Raw genomic sequence first — 13329 nt, forward strand, 5'->3', positions numbered from 1 at the left:
GGCCGAGTCAGAATTGGCACGACGGGTTCCCAAGGGTGTCTCCCCCGGGCAAACTCGGCGGCCTGCCCATTCGCCCCTGCGCGGTGGCGCTGGCCGCTGGTGCTCCCGCGCAGAGCGCCCCTTGGGGTTGCAGGGGGCAACTTTCTGCGAGCCGCGTGTCCCGGCCTCCCACGCCCCACCCGGCGAGCGGCGGCCCAGTGGGACCCTGCCCGGTCCGCCCCGCCCCACCTCGGCCTCTCCCAGCAGCCGGCGGGCTCCGGGGCGCGGCCAGAGGCGGCTGCGGCTGCCCTCCCGCCAGTTCCCGTTCCGGGCCTGCGAGGCGGCCGCTCCCGCCCTGTCCGGGCGCAGTTGCGGGCGCTGAGCCCTCCCTCCTCCGCCACGGCGCTCCCGGGCCCCGGCTCTCACTCTCGCTTCTAGCTGCAGCGAAGTCTGCAAACCTGGCGGCCAAGTAAGTCCTAGCGACTGGGGTTCGCGCGGGGCAGACGCTTTCTGGGGTCCCGGGCGCCGCGAGCGCGGAGGTGCCCGGAGGCGGCATCTGCGCGGGCGAACGCAGCTCTGCGCTGGCGGCGTGGAACAAAGCGAGGAGACCCGGCAGTTTGAGAAATGCCGCCCAAGTTCGGAGGGATGAACTTCGGCGTCAGCGGACTCATTTGTCCGACTGTGGTCTAAGGCAAGGGTTCTCCATCTTTCCAGCACCTTAGAATCACCTGGGGAACCTTTAAAATCCAGATTCCTGGCCTGCAACCTAGATCAACTCCATCAGAATCTCTAGGGGTAGGACCCAGGCCCCTGGACCTTTTAAAACCTCCCCAGGTGATTCCAAGGTGCAGCCACGGTTAGGAACCAGAGACCAAAAGGTGGCCAACAAGAGAAGGTGAAGGGCCGACAGGGGCCTTCATGGAGTCCCGCCTGCAGAGGGGCCAGCTGCTTCCAGTGTCCTGCTTGGTCCTGGGGACATGGTGAAAACTTCCCTTGGGTCTCATGGCCCACAAAGTAGACAGATGAGAGGATGCTTGGCAGGGTCGCCTGAATATCATATTCGAAAAAGCCTCCGATGTGCACACGGTTTTTTGGCACATTGTGAAGAAAATTATGAAATGACAGATTATGATGCCCCATTGGTTCTGCTTTCTGGGAAATGACTCGATTGTTTGATATTTGAAAGTAAATCTGGGGAAGCCAGTAAACCCACGGTCTTGATGGCTTTTGGGCTTTCTGTTTTAAGGCTGAAGCCAGAAGCTGTGCTTGCCAGAGGGTGGGGTTTGGCCTCCCTAAAAGCCCCCTGTTTGAGATTTACCTATCATGTTCAGGGAAGAGTAAGTCGACCATGAATGTTAGAGAGGAGTGAATTCCTTGTTCTTACCTGGGGCTAGATGCCAGGGGCAGGTGGCTGTAATACAGTCAAGCTGGGCCATTGACAAGGGACAGACTTCTACTGAATATGCTGGCCGGATAAGCAAGGTGTATTGAAAACACACAGCAGAGAGGTAGAAGAGGGGTCTTTCAAAGGTGGCGAGAAGAGTAGATTTTGTTTTTGTGGAATGGAGAAATAAGTTCAAGCTTTGGAGCCCAAGGCTTGGGTCTAAGCTTGGATCCAAAATGGGGTCTAAGTTTAGATTTCATGACATGTGACTTTGGGCGAATTCCTTGGCCTCTCTGAGCCCCTGTTTTCTTACGTATGAAATAGGCACAAAACATTAACTATCTTCTGGGTTGACATCGCTCAGTGGGATAATATTTATCAAACACCTGGCAGTGTGGGTGGTACTGCAGGTGCTCCGTCAGAGGTTACCAACCGCAGTGGTGGCGATGTGTGTGTGTGTCTCCAACAATTGTTCATTTCGTACAGCCGCTTTGGGGGAGGGTGTTTGTCCCAAAAATGTCCACCTGAAAGTTCCATCCCCTGCTCTTCTCCTGCCCTGCTGTCTTGCTCGGGGGAGGGCTCTGTGCCCCTCATACCTCTGGGTGCTTTGAGGTCTGGGATCATAGGCTGCTAGCCCCACTACCCTGGGCTTATTAATGGCTCTGGAATACGGTGTTACTCCATGTATAGAGTGAATTTTTTGACAAAAGAAAGCTGTCTTTAATCTTGAGACTTCCTACACCCTATCACCACATATATCAGAAAGTGGCTTCCCAAGAAAGCTGTGCTCTGGACAGGGTCTCGGAATTGATGTGGACACACGTGTGGCTCCCCTGCTGGCAGCATCCTCAGACCACACCCCTGCTCTTCCTGTTTTGCGGCTGACTCTTGGCCTAGGGACAGTGAATCTTTCTTTCATGACCAGGGACAGCCAGGAATCTGGGGATGGAAGAACTCAAATTCTACAATTGCTGACGCCTGCGTCTCAGCTGAAACTTGCACCTGGTACCCGCTCTGTGCATCACAGACAGTCACCTGGATAGTAACAGCACTCTGTTTAGATTAGACATTAGCACTGTAAACAGTGAAGTAATGTTGGCATAAAGACCAAGTGTTTTTATAGTTTATGTGTGATCACTTACATATGCTTAAACAAGAATATCAAAGTCTTATCTGTTATCTAAAGAAAGGGTTCAATATTTGTTCAAAATCTAAGATACATACATAGGATTTTAGGTTAAGTTACTAATATTTTTTTTACCATTTTTGGGGGGATTTTAGACAAATTAGAAAAGCTAAAATTTGTACTTTTGCTGAATTTTTGTCATGCAGAATCTGCAGATAATTTTGCAAGTTTTCTTTTATTTTCTGGGGAAAGACAGTTGCATGTCACACAAAGGGCCTTCTTTCACATATCCACAAAGTCTGAGCTTATTTCTGGAGAAACTCTTTAGCTCATCAAGTGCTCATTGAGAGCAGGTGTTTCTTCCAAACTTGACTCTTGTGGTAAGAGGTGAGCAGTCACTGGCATTTTAATTAATTGATGGTTTTTACTGAGTGCTAGGGAGTTTGTTCAAGCAAGACTTCCTGGCTTGAACTCTTATTTAAATTTGTGTTTTATCTGGAACTGCCACAGACCAAACTGTGGGCAGAGATTACTGTACAGGGTTGGCCAAGGCGAGCTGGCCACCACCCCTCCCGTAGGCCATCCTCCCAGTCTCTGGAGCCATTGAGCCAGTGGGGATGGTACCTCTCAGAGGAGCCTTTAATGTGGCCGAGTTCCCTGAGAAGGGATTCTCATCTTTCAAGGCAACAAAGCAATTTTGTGTTACGCTTCATTAAAATTGATAGGTTACTCTCCTATACAGTGCCACTTTGGAATTTGTTTTGCTGAGGGGTTACTTTCCTCTAGATTATAGAACACTATAGTTTAAAGAACTAATAAATAGGTCAACATAAGGGCCCAGGTAACTGTAAAGTGAGCACCAGATTAGCACCAGATTTTGGTAGATTGATATTTTAATAAAATGTGAAAAATTCACCACTATTCTGTATTTGTTTCAGATCGTTGATGTCCCTTGCCCTTTGTTGTATCATTGCCACCATACAGGTTAGGGCAAGATGAATCGGAAGGATGTAGTCACTTGGTGGATATTTTCAGAGCCACATGCGACTGGGTAGGGCAGTTTCATGTTGCTAAGGGGACTAGGTGGAAGAGCTGTGAGCAAATGATGATTTGCTTGGGAGAATGTTTGTGTTCTAATTCTCAAAAGATTAAAGGTCTAATGACTGAGAACCTCCCATGCTTCATTGTAGCACATTCCCAAATTGCTGTCTATCACCTCAAAACTAAACCTCCTGGAAGGAACTGGATGGAAAGCTAGGCTCTTCTTTGGGGATATCCTAACTTCTGACAGTTCAGTCCTGGACTCCCTTTGCCAAGGCAGTGTTGTATATTTAACATGAAATGAGGCATGTTGATGATGTCAAGTGGAGATAGATCTGTGATGCATACCAGGCAGGCAGGACTTAAATGGTGGCAACAGTGGGTTTGGGAGTCAGAAGTGGGATCAAGCCCCTTCTTTGTTCCTTCACTAACTGTGTGACCTCAGGCAGGATATTTAACCTCTCCAACTCTGTGTCCTCCTTTGTAAAATAGTTACAATAATTCTTTCCTTGCAGGGTGGTGTTGAGTATTTGATGAGCCGACCTATGCAAAGTGCTCAGCACACCACCTGGGTTTCAGTGAGCAGTGATTAGTGTGGTCACAATGATTTTGATGACGACTTTGGTTCCAGTGCTGGTCTCGCCATCTCCTCGTTGTGTGACTTTGGATAAGGTTCCTAATCCTCATGAGCCTCAGCTTTTGTATCTCTAAAATGGAGATGAACTCTACCTGTCTGGAAGGATTGGTTTGAGGCTTGATTTGATTAAATGAAATGATGATGGGTCTGATCTGGTAGACCCTGAATAATAATAGCATTTACATAGACCTACTTACTGTGTGCCACACTGGTCTAAGGGCTTTAGGTTTTTTGTTTGTTTTTAGCTCATTGAATCTTCCCACCAACCCTATGCAGTAGTTATTATTTCTCCCCATTTTACAGATGAGACAAGTGAGGCTCAACAAGATTAAATAACTAGCCCAAAGTCAAAGAGGTGAGAGCTATGCGCAGGACTTGAAGCAGAGGCCCTATTCTTACCCACTGCCCCACGTGCTCAGCGAGGGCCCCTCCCTCTCTGCTCACTCTGCCTGCTCCCCATGCCCCCCTTCTGTAATTAGCAGATGGATGTGCTTATGCTCTGTGTAGAGCCCTATTTCTGGAAACAGGGCCTCAGCTTCCAAAGAACCGCCTGCTTATAAAGTGAAAGTGGGAGCTCCCTCTTCCTGCCCCACCCCACATAACTTTTAAATTTCAACCATTGCTTATACTGGTTGATCTAGTATCACCTGAATAAAACCCCTAAACTCCTCATACTGCCATCGATTAACCTTATGAAAGTGGATTACCATGTTTGTTTTGAGAAAAATGTCCTCTCAGTGCACTGAGATCGTTGACTTGGGTCTGGTAAAACATGCCTTCACCCAGACAGGTGTGTGGAGTGTTTCAGAAGACAGAAACCAGGCCTACATGTTCCCAGGACAGTGACAGTATTTAAAACAATATTCCACCAAAAGTACAGTGGCCCGTTCTAAGTACACCACCTTTTTTGAAATTCCTTACTCATCTTTTCTCTCCTTTATGCTCCCCTGGCTTTTGTCTTTTCTTAAGACCTGGTGATCTTTTCAGCGGCCTGGGTCTAGGGAACTGGGGTGGCGGATGGGGGGTGGGACAAAGGCATATTCTCAACTGAGTGAGTTGTGGGTGCTTTTGCATTTCTGATAATGAGGTGGAAATAGTATTTTTCACTTTCCCATGGGTGTGAAGTGCTTTACTGGCTCTGTGAGAAAGCTATTTGTAGCTCCTGGTTCCTCTTGGGTCTTTGGGGCTTCAATTCTGCACCACATCAATTCAACAGATATTATCAGAAGACCTTGTTGGTGCCAGGAGTCTAAGTACTTGGATTACAGCAATGAATAACACAGGCCCAGCCTCTGGCCAAATGGAGTTTGCAGGCTACTGGGTGATGTCTTAGCTCCAGCTGCTAAAGCAAACTCTCATAACTTGCGTGGCTTAAGCAACAAACATTTTTTTCTCACCATTATGCAGGCTGAAAGTGTGAGATCAGGGTGCCAGCATGGTCTGGTGTGGTGATGGCCTGAAAGAGCTCTCTCTTGTCCCTTCTTACAAGGGCACTAATCCTGTCATGGGGGCTTCCCCTCCATGACCTCATCTAACCGTAACCACCTGGAAGCCCCACCTCCAAACACCATGGGGACACAAACATTTGGTCCATAAGGGGAGGTTGGCAGGGGAGGGGGTTAACACACAAGTAAATACATACTTATAAATTGTGGAAAGTGCTTTAAACAAAAACAAGAGCATGTCATGAGACAGAGATCAGAGCCGTGCTAGGATTATGAGAGTCTGCAGATGTTGCTCTAGGAATGAGCCTTTTCCACTGGGACTTGGGGGTAAAAAAAGAGGAGTGAAATTGTGCCAGAGGCAGGGAACAGCATGATTACAGGCCCAGAGGTGGGGCTGAACTGAGTGTGTAGAGTAAGGGAGAGGCCCGTGTGGTAAGGCCTGAGCCCAGGAGGGGACCGAGAGGAACTGAAGAATGAATCAAGTTCAGGTTGAGTAGGGCCTCCTGGGCTGGGTGAGGACTTGGAATTTTATCCTAAAGTGCAGTGGGAAGCCACTGAGGAATCCCCACCCCTGCCTTTTGCCTATCATTAGTAATCTACAAGAAAAAGATAATTAACAACCTCAATTTATCAAGCCTTATAAACCTTGTCTTAATGTGTGAAACTATTCTGAAGATAGACAATGATTTTCAATTTCCAGGTGCTGGAACTGAGGCTCAGAACAAAGGGAAAGAAGGCAGAACCCAGATTCGGAGCCAGGTCTGCCCGGCCCACAGCATCTGCTCTGTGGTTTTCAAGGACGAAGGGGTACAAATGGATGTGGTCCTCCTGGGTGCCCAGCATCCTGGTCAGGAGCCTTGAAGGATGGATTCTGGTGGGGTCTGGCCCTTCCTGGCTCCTTGGAAGCAGGAACAAAAGACCCCAAAGAGCAGAGGGAGGCTGGGAGTCCAGGTGTCGGGAGTCAGGGTTTACAGGCACAAAATGCCGGGAACCCCTGACTAAGGAAAGGGCCGTCAGACAGTTTTTCATGTTAGTCTGTTCTGCTTCCTCTGGCTGTTGCCCAGACCTGCAAAGGGTGCTTTCCCGGCGGTGGTCAGCTTTGAAAACTGGAATTCATCTACTGGGAATTTGCATACACTTGGGAGGCACAGGGTTTGGAAAAAAGAAATTGTTTATTTGGAGCTTTCAGTTCAAGGAAAAGCGTCCACCGTGCGGGGCCAAGCCCTTAGCATGGCAGCCCAGCTTGCTTCTGCACTGACCCTGTTTCTCCTCCCTCTCCATGAAGCTGTCATGTGGTCGCAGAGTGAGAGGTGTTGGTAGGTCAAGTGTATCTTGGCTGGCTGGGCGGGGCTTTCCCGATGAGGTAGAACCTCACTTGGGGACGAGAGCAATGCTGGCCCAGGATATGCTGTCTCTGGGGAGGACAGTTTAGGGGTTATGGGTTTGTCATCTGCTCAACCTCTTAATGCCCCTTAGTCACCGTACATGCATTCCCCAGGTACTCTCCCTCTTGGCTCTGTGATAGATTTGTGTCCCAGATGCTTGCTGACTGTGGTTACGTGTTCAAGTGCAGTTAATAAAAGTCTTCACCTAAGTATTTTGACCAGCAACCAGCAGAGTGTTAATTTGCTCAAGGCCAAGTCTCAACTCAGCTTCTGTGGTGACTAGTATGTTTTGTTCTTGTGGAGTGCTTTTCATTTGAGAAGCCCTAGACATTTTCTGTGTCAGTCCTGAATGCCACCTCCAGATGTCCTCCGGCTTCCAGATCTGCCACTTCTGTGGCACTTTCTTTTACATAAACACTTCAACTGTCTTACAGAGTTCCAGGAGCTGGGTTTCAGACTCTTTCTTTATTAAGATATTTTTATTCCCTGGCCCCTCAGAGATGAATATCAAGCGTAGTGTTTTTGGAACTTTGTTTTTCAAAGCCTGGATAAAACTAGGAAAACATCAAGCAGTAGATGATTAAGTACCGATCGATTGTACAGGCAATGCTTTGGACATTGAGAGCTGGGCTCTGGTTAACCTTTAAAAGGCCACAGGTAATATAAATAAATGCCTTAGAGCAATAGAAAATATTAGTGATGCAAATCTGAATCTATCCACTAATAAACTTAGTGACATTTCCTAAGTGAGCCTGTGAATTATGGAAATCCACATATGGGTGGGCGTGATGGAGCACCAGCCATGTGCAGTGCACTGGGCTAGAGTCATTCCTTCGGCAGTTTTATCCAGCATCTTCGGAGATTCAGGGACTCACCAGATGGACGATCATCCCTTGCTGTCAGATGATGGGCCTCAAAGATGACCAGACATAAGTCTTGGCCTAGGCCACCCACTTGTGGGTCATGAGAAGTGCTTACTTTGTGATCAGTGCTATTCTAAACACCATATGTAAATTAACTTGTTCCATCCCCACAGAGACCCTTTGAGGTAGTGCTGTTATTATCTGCACTTACGGATAAGAAAACTGAAACCCGGTGGGGTAGTGTTATTTGTCCAAATCACACAGCCAGTGATTGGAACCAGGTAGCTTAGTTTTAGTCTGTGCCCTTCACCGCCACTACCAACTGATGTGAACGGAGAATAATCCATTTAGGAAAGAAAGCACCATGTCCTCTGAGGGAGGTGGGATTAAAGTACCATGGGAATTCCCAGTGGGGACAGATGGGCTTAGGGGAGGGACAGGGTGCCGTGGGAGCCCTGCCCTTTCCCCATTCGCACAGGTGTCAATCCCTGCTGGGGGTGTGGGGGAGGCTCCTGAGGGGGTTACTCTAGCCAGAAGTAAACAAAAGAAGCAACTGCCTCAGTGCCAGGAGACCTAGGTTCTAGTTTTGGTTGATACAGACACGTCTCTGCCCTGCCCAGGGCCTCATTTTCCTCATCTCTAAAATGGGCATGTTGGATAGCATTCTGTTGGACTCCAGGAATCCAGGGTTTCAACAGAGAGCGGATGGGCTGGCTCTCCGTGCATTCTGCACAGGGTTTCTTGACCAGAAGAAGGAGTTGTTTGGCCCTGAGGGATGTGGGGGCGATGCTTGACTTCCCAGAAGGCCCAGTCAGGGGCGAGGGACGTCTGCATTCCGAGGTGGTCCCACCCCGAGTGCTGACGTTGGTGTGTCTGCATTCCTTCCTTTGTAGGCAGGGTGGCAGTGTCTGTGTGTCTGGGCTTCACTCTGTAGGGCACTTTCAGCATGAAAGAGAGACAGGGAGGGAGCGGGGAGGGAGAGGAAGCCCGAGGGAAAGACAGGAGATATGGAGAGGACCCACCAACTTCTATGGCTTTGAAATTCTGAGGGATTAAGTGCTTTCAGATACTTAAAAGTAAATGAGTGTTAATGGTGTCTGAAAGCTTCAAATAATAATTGTAGCTTCCTCCATCTGCTAAATTTTCTCCAGAGAGGGCTGTCAGTAGTTTTCTGGTGTGGCAGAGGCATCCAAGACGAGGCTTGTTTTCCAGGTTAAGTTCCTTGAGAAATGGAAAACAAAACAAGAAAAACAAATAGACAACAACAGAAACACAGATTTTTGTGGCGTATACAGCAGGGAAAGTAGGACCCAGTTTGAGTTGACCCATTGTGTGTGTTCTCTGTGCAGCTCTGTCAATATTGTATAAAAATGCGCTTGGTCTTGGCTTCCTGCGAGACTGCTGTGGGGGTGGCTGGTCCCCCCGCCCCACTGCTGGGCAACTGGAGGAATGGTGGGGCCTTGTTCACGCCATCGCTCCATCCCCGAATATCCAAGCGGTTCCTGTCAACAAGTACTTCTTCACTTGTGATTCTTGAAGGCTGTGTGTTAAATTCACCAAAATGAATCTTATTCAAGAGAGAAGTAATTCCTTGAGGGAGAATCCAGATACTATCCTCAGCGTTCGTGGATATGTGTGTTCAAGTTACAGTGGGGGTTATGGTCAGGTTGGTGGAGCCTGTTCTAACTGACATTTTGCAACCTCGTAATAACATCTCTGAGGTAGGCAGGTGCCTCCTTGAGGCAGACAGGGAGTGATGGCTTTATTTTACCTTATTTTAGTTCAATAAATATATAGCAACCATCTATTTCCTATTGTCTGGGACAGTGGTGGACAGAATGTTTTAGAAGCCCATGTTGTGTAGGGTGGGTTGTGGCATTGCCAGAGGTGGTGTTTGCCAGTTAGACTTTAGGGAAAGGATGTGATTTTTTTTTTTTTTTTAAATGGTGGAGATGGGGTCTTGTTCTTGCTCAGGCTGGTCTCGAACTCCTGAGCTCAAGCGATCCTCCCGCTTCAGCCTGCCAGCGTGCTAGGATTACAGGTGTGAGCCACCGAACCCAGCCTAAGGATGTGCTTTTAACAGAAAGGAAAAAAACTATCTCAAATGGTTTCCTAACCATCTGGGATGGGCCATGGATATTGGGTGGGAAAGTGTGAGGCGCCTTGGGCATCATCCATTTGATTCTGAGAAAATCAAAATTGCAACATCACTCGGGGTCAGAATGTTACAGAAGGCAGTTGAACTGATAGTGTATTAAAGTATTCAGAGGAACATGTTACATGAAAAGAAGGGAAAATATAGGATAAAGGAAATGAAATATTTGGCAGTCTTTGAGCATGTCTTCAGTATGGTATTGCTTGAGGTCCTGGGATTTAGAAAATCCACTTGAAAGTCAGTATTGTTGACTCTTTTGCTCTGTGCTATCTTTGTGGGGATTGATTTTTCACTTTATGTTCCTTATTTCAAATCATGCTTAATGGTAATACCGTAAGTTGACGGCCTCCCATTTAAGTCAAAATAAAATTGTTTGCAAACCCATCAAATTTACCGTTAATACTTCACCAAGCCAGGAAGAGCTTTTTATTTACTTATAGGTGCACAGAAAGAGTCTTAACATCCCGTGTGAGTTTGTGTGGTCTTAATGAACCATCATTTAGCTTGATGTGTCAGTACATATAGTTCCATCACACTCTTTTTCATCACTCATCCGTCTGCTTGGCTTTTAAGGGCACCTACCTGATGATTCTGATACAAGCGATGGCTGTGGTCTGGGCTGAGACGGCAGGACCTGGGACCCCAACGCGAGGGGAAGCAGGCAATGCTACAACCTCAGTACAAACCAAGAGGATGCATGGCTTACCCATCTGTATCTCTTTCTGCCATTTTTTATTTTGAGTAAATTAATATTTCTTTATATAGATCACTTCTTTTTTTTTTTTTTTTTTTGAGACACAATGTCACTCTCTTGCCTGGGCTACAGTGCCGTGGCATCAGCCTAGCTCGCAGCAACCTCAAACTCCTGGGCTCAAGTGATCCTCCTGCCTCAGCCTCCCAGGTAGCTGGGACTACAGGCATGTGCCACCATCTGGCTAATTTTTTCTATTTTTAGTTGTTTGGCTAATTTCTTCCTGTTTTTAGTAGAGATGGGATCTCGCTCTTGCTCAGGCTGGTCTCGAACTCCTGAGCGCAAGCAATCCTCCTGCCTCGGCCTCCCAGAGTGCTAGGATTATAGGTGTGAGCCACTGCGCCAGGCCTATATAGATTACTTCTGAGTCTGAGGTAGACAGAGAATGATGCTGCATTTTAACTTAAATCTATAATTCAATAAATAGTTTACAGGATTTGAAAAAAATTATAGTGGCTTATGTTTGTTAAGAGAGGTCTTTTAATGTAGTGGGTTTCTGTCTGCAGAAGCTGCTGTCTGGGGAAGAGGGCTGGGATAAGCTTCCGGGACCAGACATCTTAACCAGTCCTGCTCTGCTTCCAACCAGCTGTCTGGCCTTACACAACTCACTCAGCCCTCTGGGCCTTAGTTTCCTCATGTGCTGAATGCTTTTCTTGTCCCAAATTATTTTATCAGTCAAATTATTGGGCAGTAACAGATAATTCCAAAATCTCAGTACCTCAGACAGCCAAGGTGTATTTCTTGCTTGCGTTCTGTGTCCATTGTGAGTTGGCAAGAGGCTGTCCCCATTGCTGTTGTCTGGGGCCTGGGCTGATGGAGCAACCCACATCTTGAATGGGCTGGTCACAGTGCCAAAAGGGACAGCTACACCCTGATAAATTATGCTAATGCCTAAAGCTTCCTACCCAAAGTAACTCCTTCCACTTGGCCCACATTTCATGAATTAAACAAGTAACTTCAAGAGGGTAGGGAAGTGTAATCCTACCCGGCACCTAGGAGAAGAACATGAACTATTTCATGAACAGACTACTTCTACCACAGTGTGGGTTTTCAAGGAAGGGGTGGGAAAGTCTGCAAAAACCATCCTATGGTCCATAAAATCATATCCCATAAGGCAATCCTTTCTGTGTATATAAAATCATTGGCCTTTTCCTGTGGCCACCAAGGTTGCAGAGAGCGGTGGGCTGTTTGGCAACTCACATTTCAAGAAATAAAATGCACAGGGCTGGAGAGAGGGAGGGTCAGGACAGGAGCAGAGGCTGATGGGCTGGATTCCATGTTCCCTGGATGCCAGCAAAGCTGGCCTTGGTTTTGTTAATGTTTGTATTGGTTTCCAACCTACATGCAGAAAGTTTGGGCAGTGGAAATACTTGTAGAATGGCCTGATTACATAGAGTTCACTGTTTAAAAAACCTTTGGGTTGTAACTCTAAGTCAGTATCTGCTACATGGTTAAAGAATGTTTTACTGACTAGGACTCAGCTCTGTTAAGAATCTTATCTGCTTGTGTTGCAACACCAATTTGTAGAAAGCTGCGTCATTTATTTGGAAATATAAAAATTAAAAAAAAGTGAATGATATTCCCAACAATGGAGTTTCTAGGAAAAGAGTGAAGTCATAGGCTGGTGCGGGTGATGGGAAATGATTTCCTTGAGGTTTCTGTTTTCCATCCAGCCTGCATCTGTTGGCATGGAAGCCACATTCTGTCTGCTCATCCTGGGAGCAAACACGCACTGTCACGTTGTAGGCAGGGTGACCTCTGCACCCAGGCTGTGCCGGATGATTCCGTACAGAATGAAGTGGACCGTGTTTGCTCGTGTTTTTCAGGCTGCAGGGAGCAGGGGCAAACTGAGGCACTCTCTGTTCCTGAGGGTTATTCTATGGATACGTGAAATAAGGGAGGCCATGCCTGACACCTCAGCGGTGGGTAGCCCTGATCCGCCACTCACGTGCTGTGGGTTATTGGGCCTTGGTGTTTCTCTGGGTGTCTCAAATTCAAACCCCCAAGGGAGAGGAGCTCTAACCACTTCTTCCTGTCACCTTCTGCTACAGAGGGCTTCAGGGAAAGAGACCCCTCTGTGATCGTGGTGGCTGGAGCCCAGGGAAGCCCTGGAGGGAGCTGTCGCCTCTCCTGCTCTCCCCATCACGTCCTGTTCCACACACTCACCATGCTTGTAATTTCCCCCTTCAAGGGCAGGGAGCCACTCAACCTCTGGCACCTCCGTTTCCTCATTTGTAAACTGGACGTGAGGATGCGCTCTGCCAGTTGGGGTTGTTGTAAGGATTGAGTGAGACGATAGAAAAGATGAAATGATTTGATAATTACTGAGCTCTACCATATGCCAGCCCTGGTCTAGGCACTTTGTGTGCATGAACTCAATCCTTGCAGCAACACTTTGAGGTAGGGACTCCCACATTGAGGAAATTGAGGCACAGAGGGGATGGTTAACTCACTAATGAGTGATATCCTTATCAAGAGTGATCTTATAATAAACCTCCACGAACAGAGATAACCTCGCTGTGCCCCTGTCCCCTGGAGCCTGAGAGACACTAGCAAACACAGT

The 13329-nt window shown here is 47.6% G+C and overlaps 1 protein-coding gene across 1 annotated transcript in view; it reads left to right on the top strand.

Moving 5' to 3' along the window:
• Positions 1 to 329: 329 nt before the first annotated feature.
• The window catches only part of NOD1 (nucleotide binding oligomerization domain containing 1), a 45773-nt gene continuing 32773 nt past the window's right edge, over positions 330 to 13329 (top strand). Inside the window, exon 1 of the mRNA XM_069461507.1 lies at positions 330 to 448. The gene's annotated coding sequence lies outside the window, so the exon portion shown is untranslated. The remainder of the gene's footprint in view (positions 449 to 13329) is intronic.

The sequence above is a fragment of the Eulemur rufifrons genome, chromosome 29, assembly GCF_041146395.1.
Source record: "Eulemur rufifrons isolate Redbay chromosome 29, OSU_ERuf_1, whole genome shotgun sequence".
Lineage (NCBI taxonomy): Eukaryota > Metazoa > Chordata > Mammalia > Primates > Lemuridae > Eulemur > Eulemur rufifrons.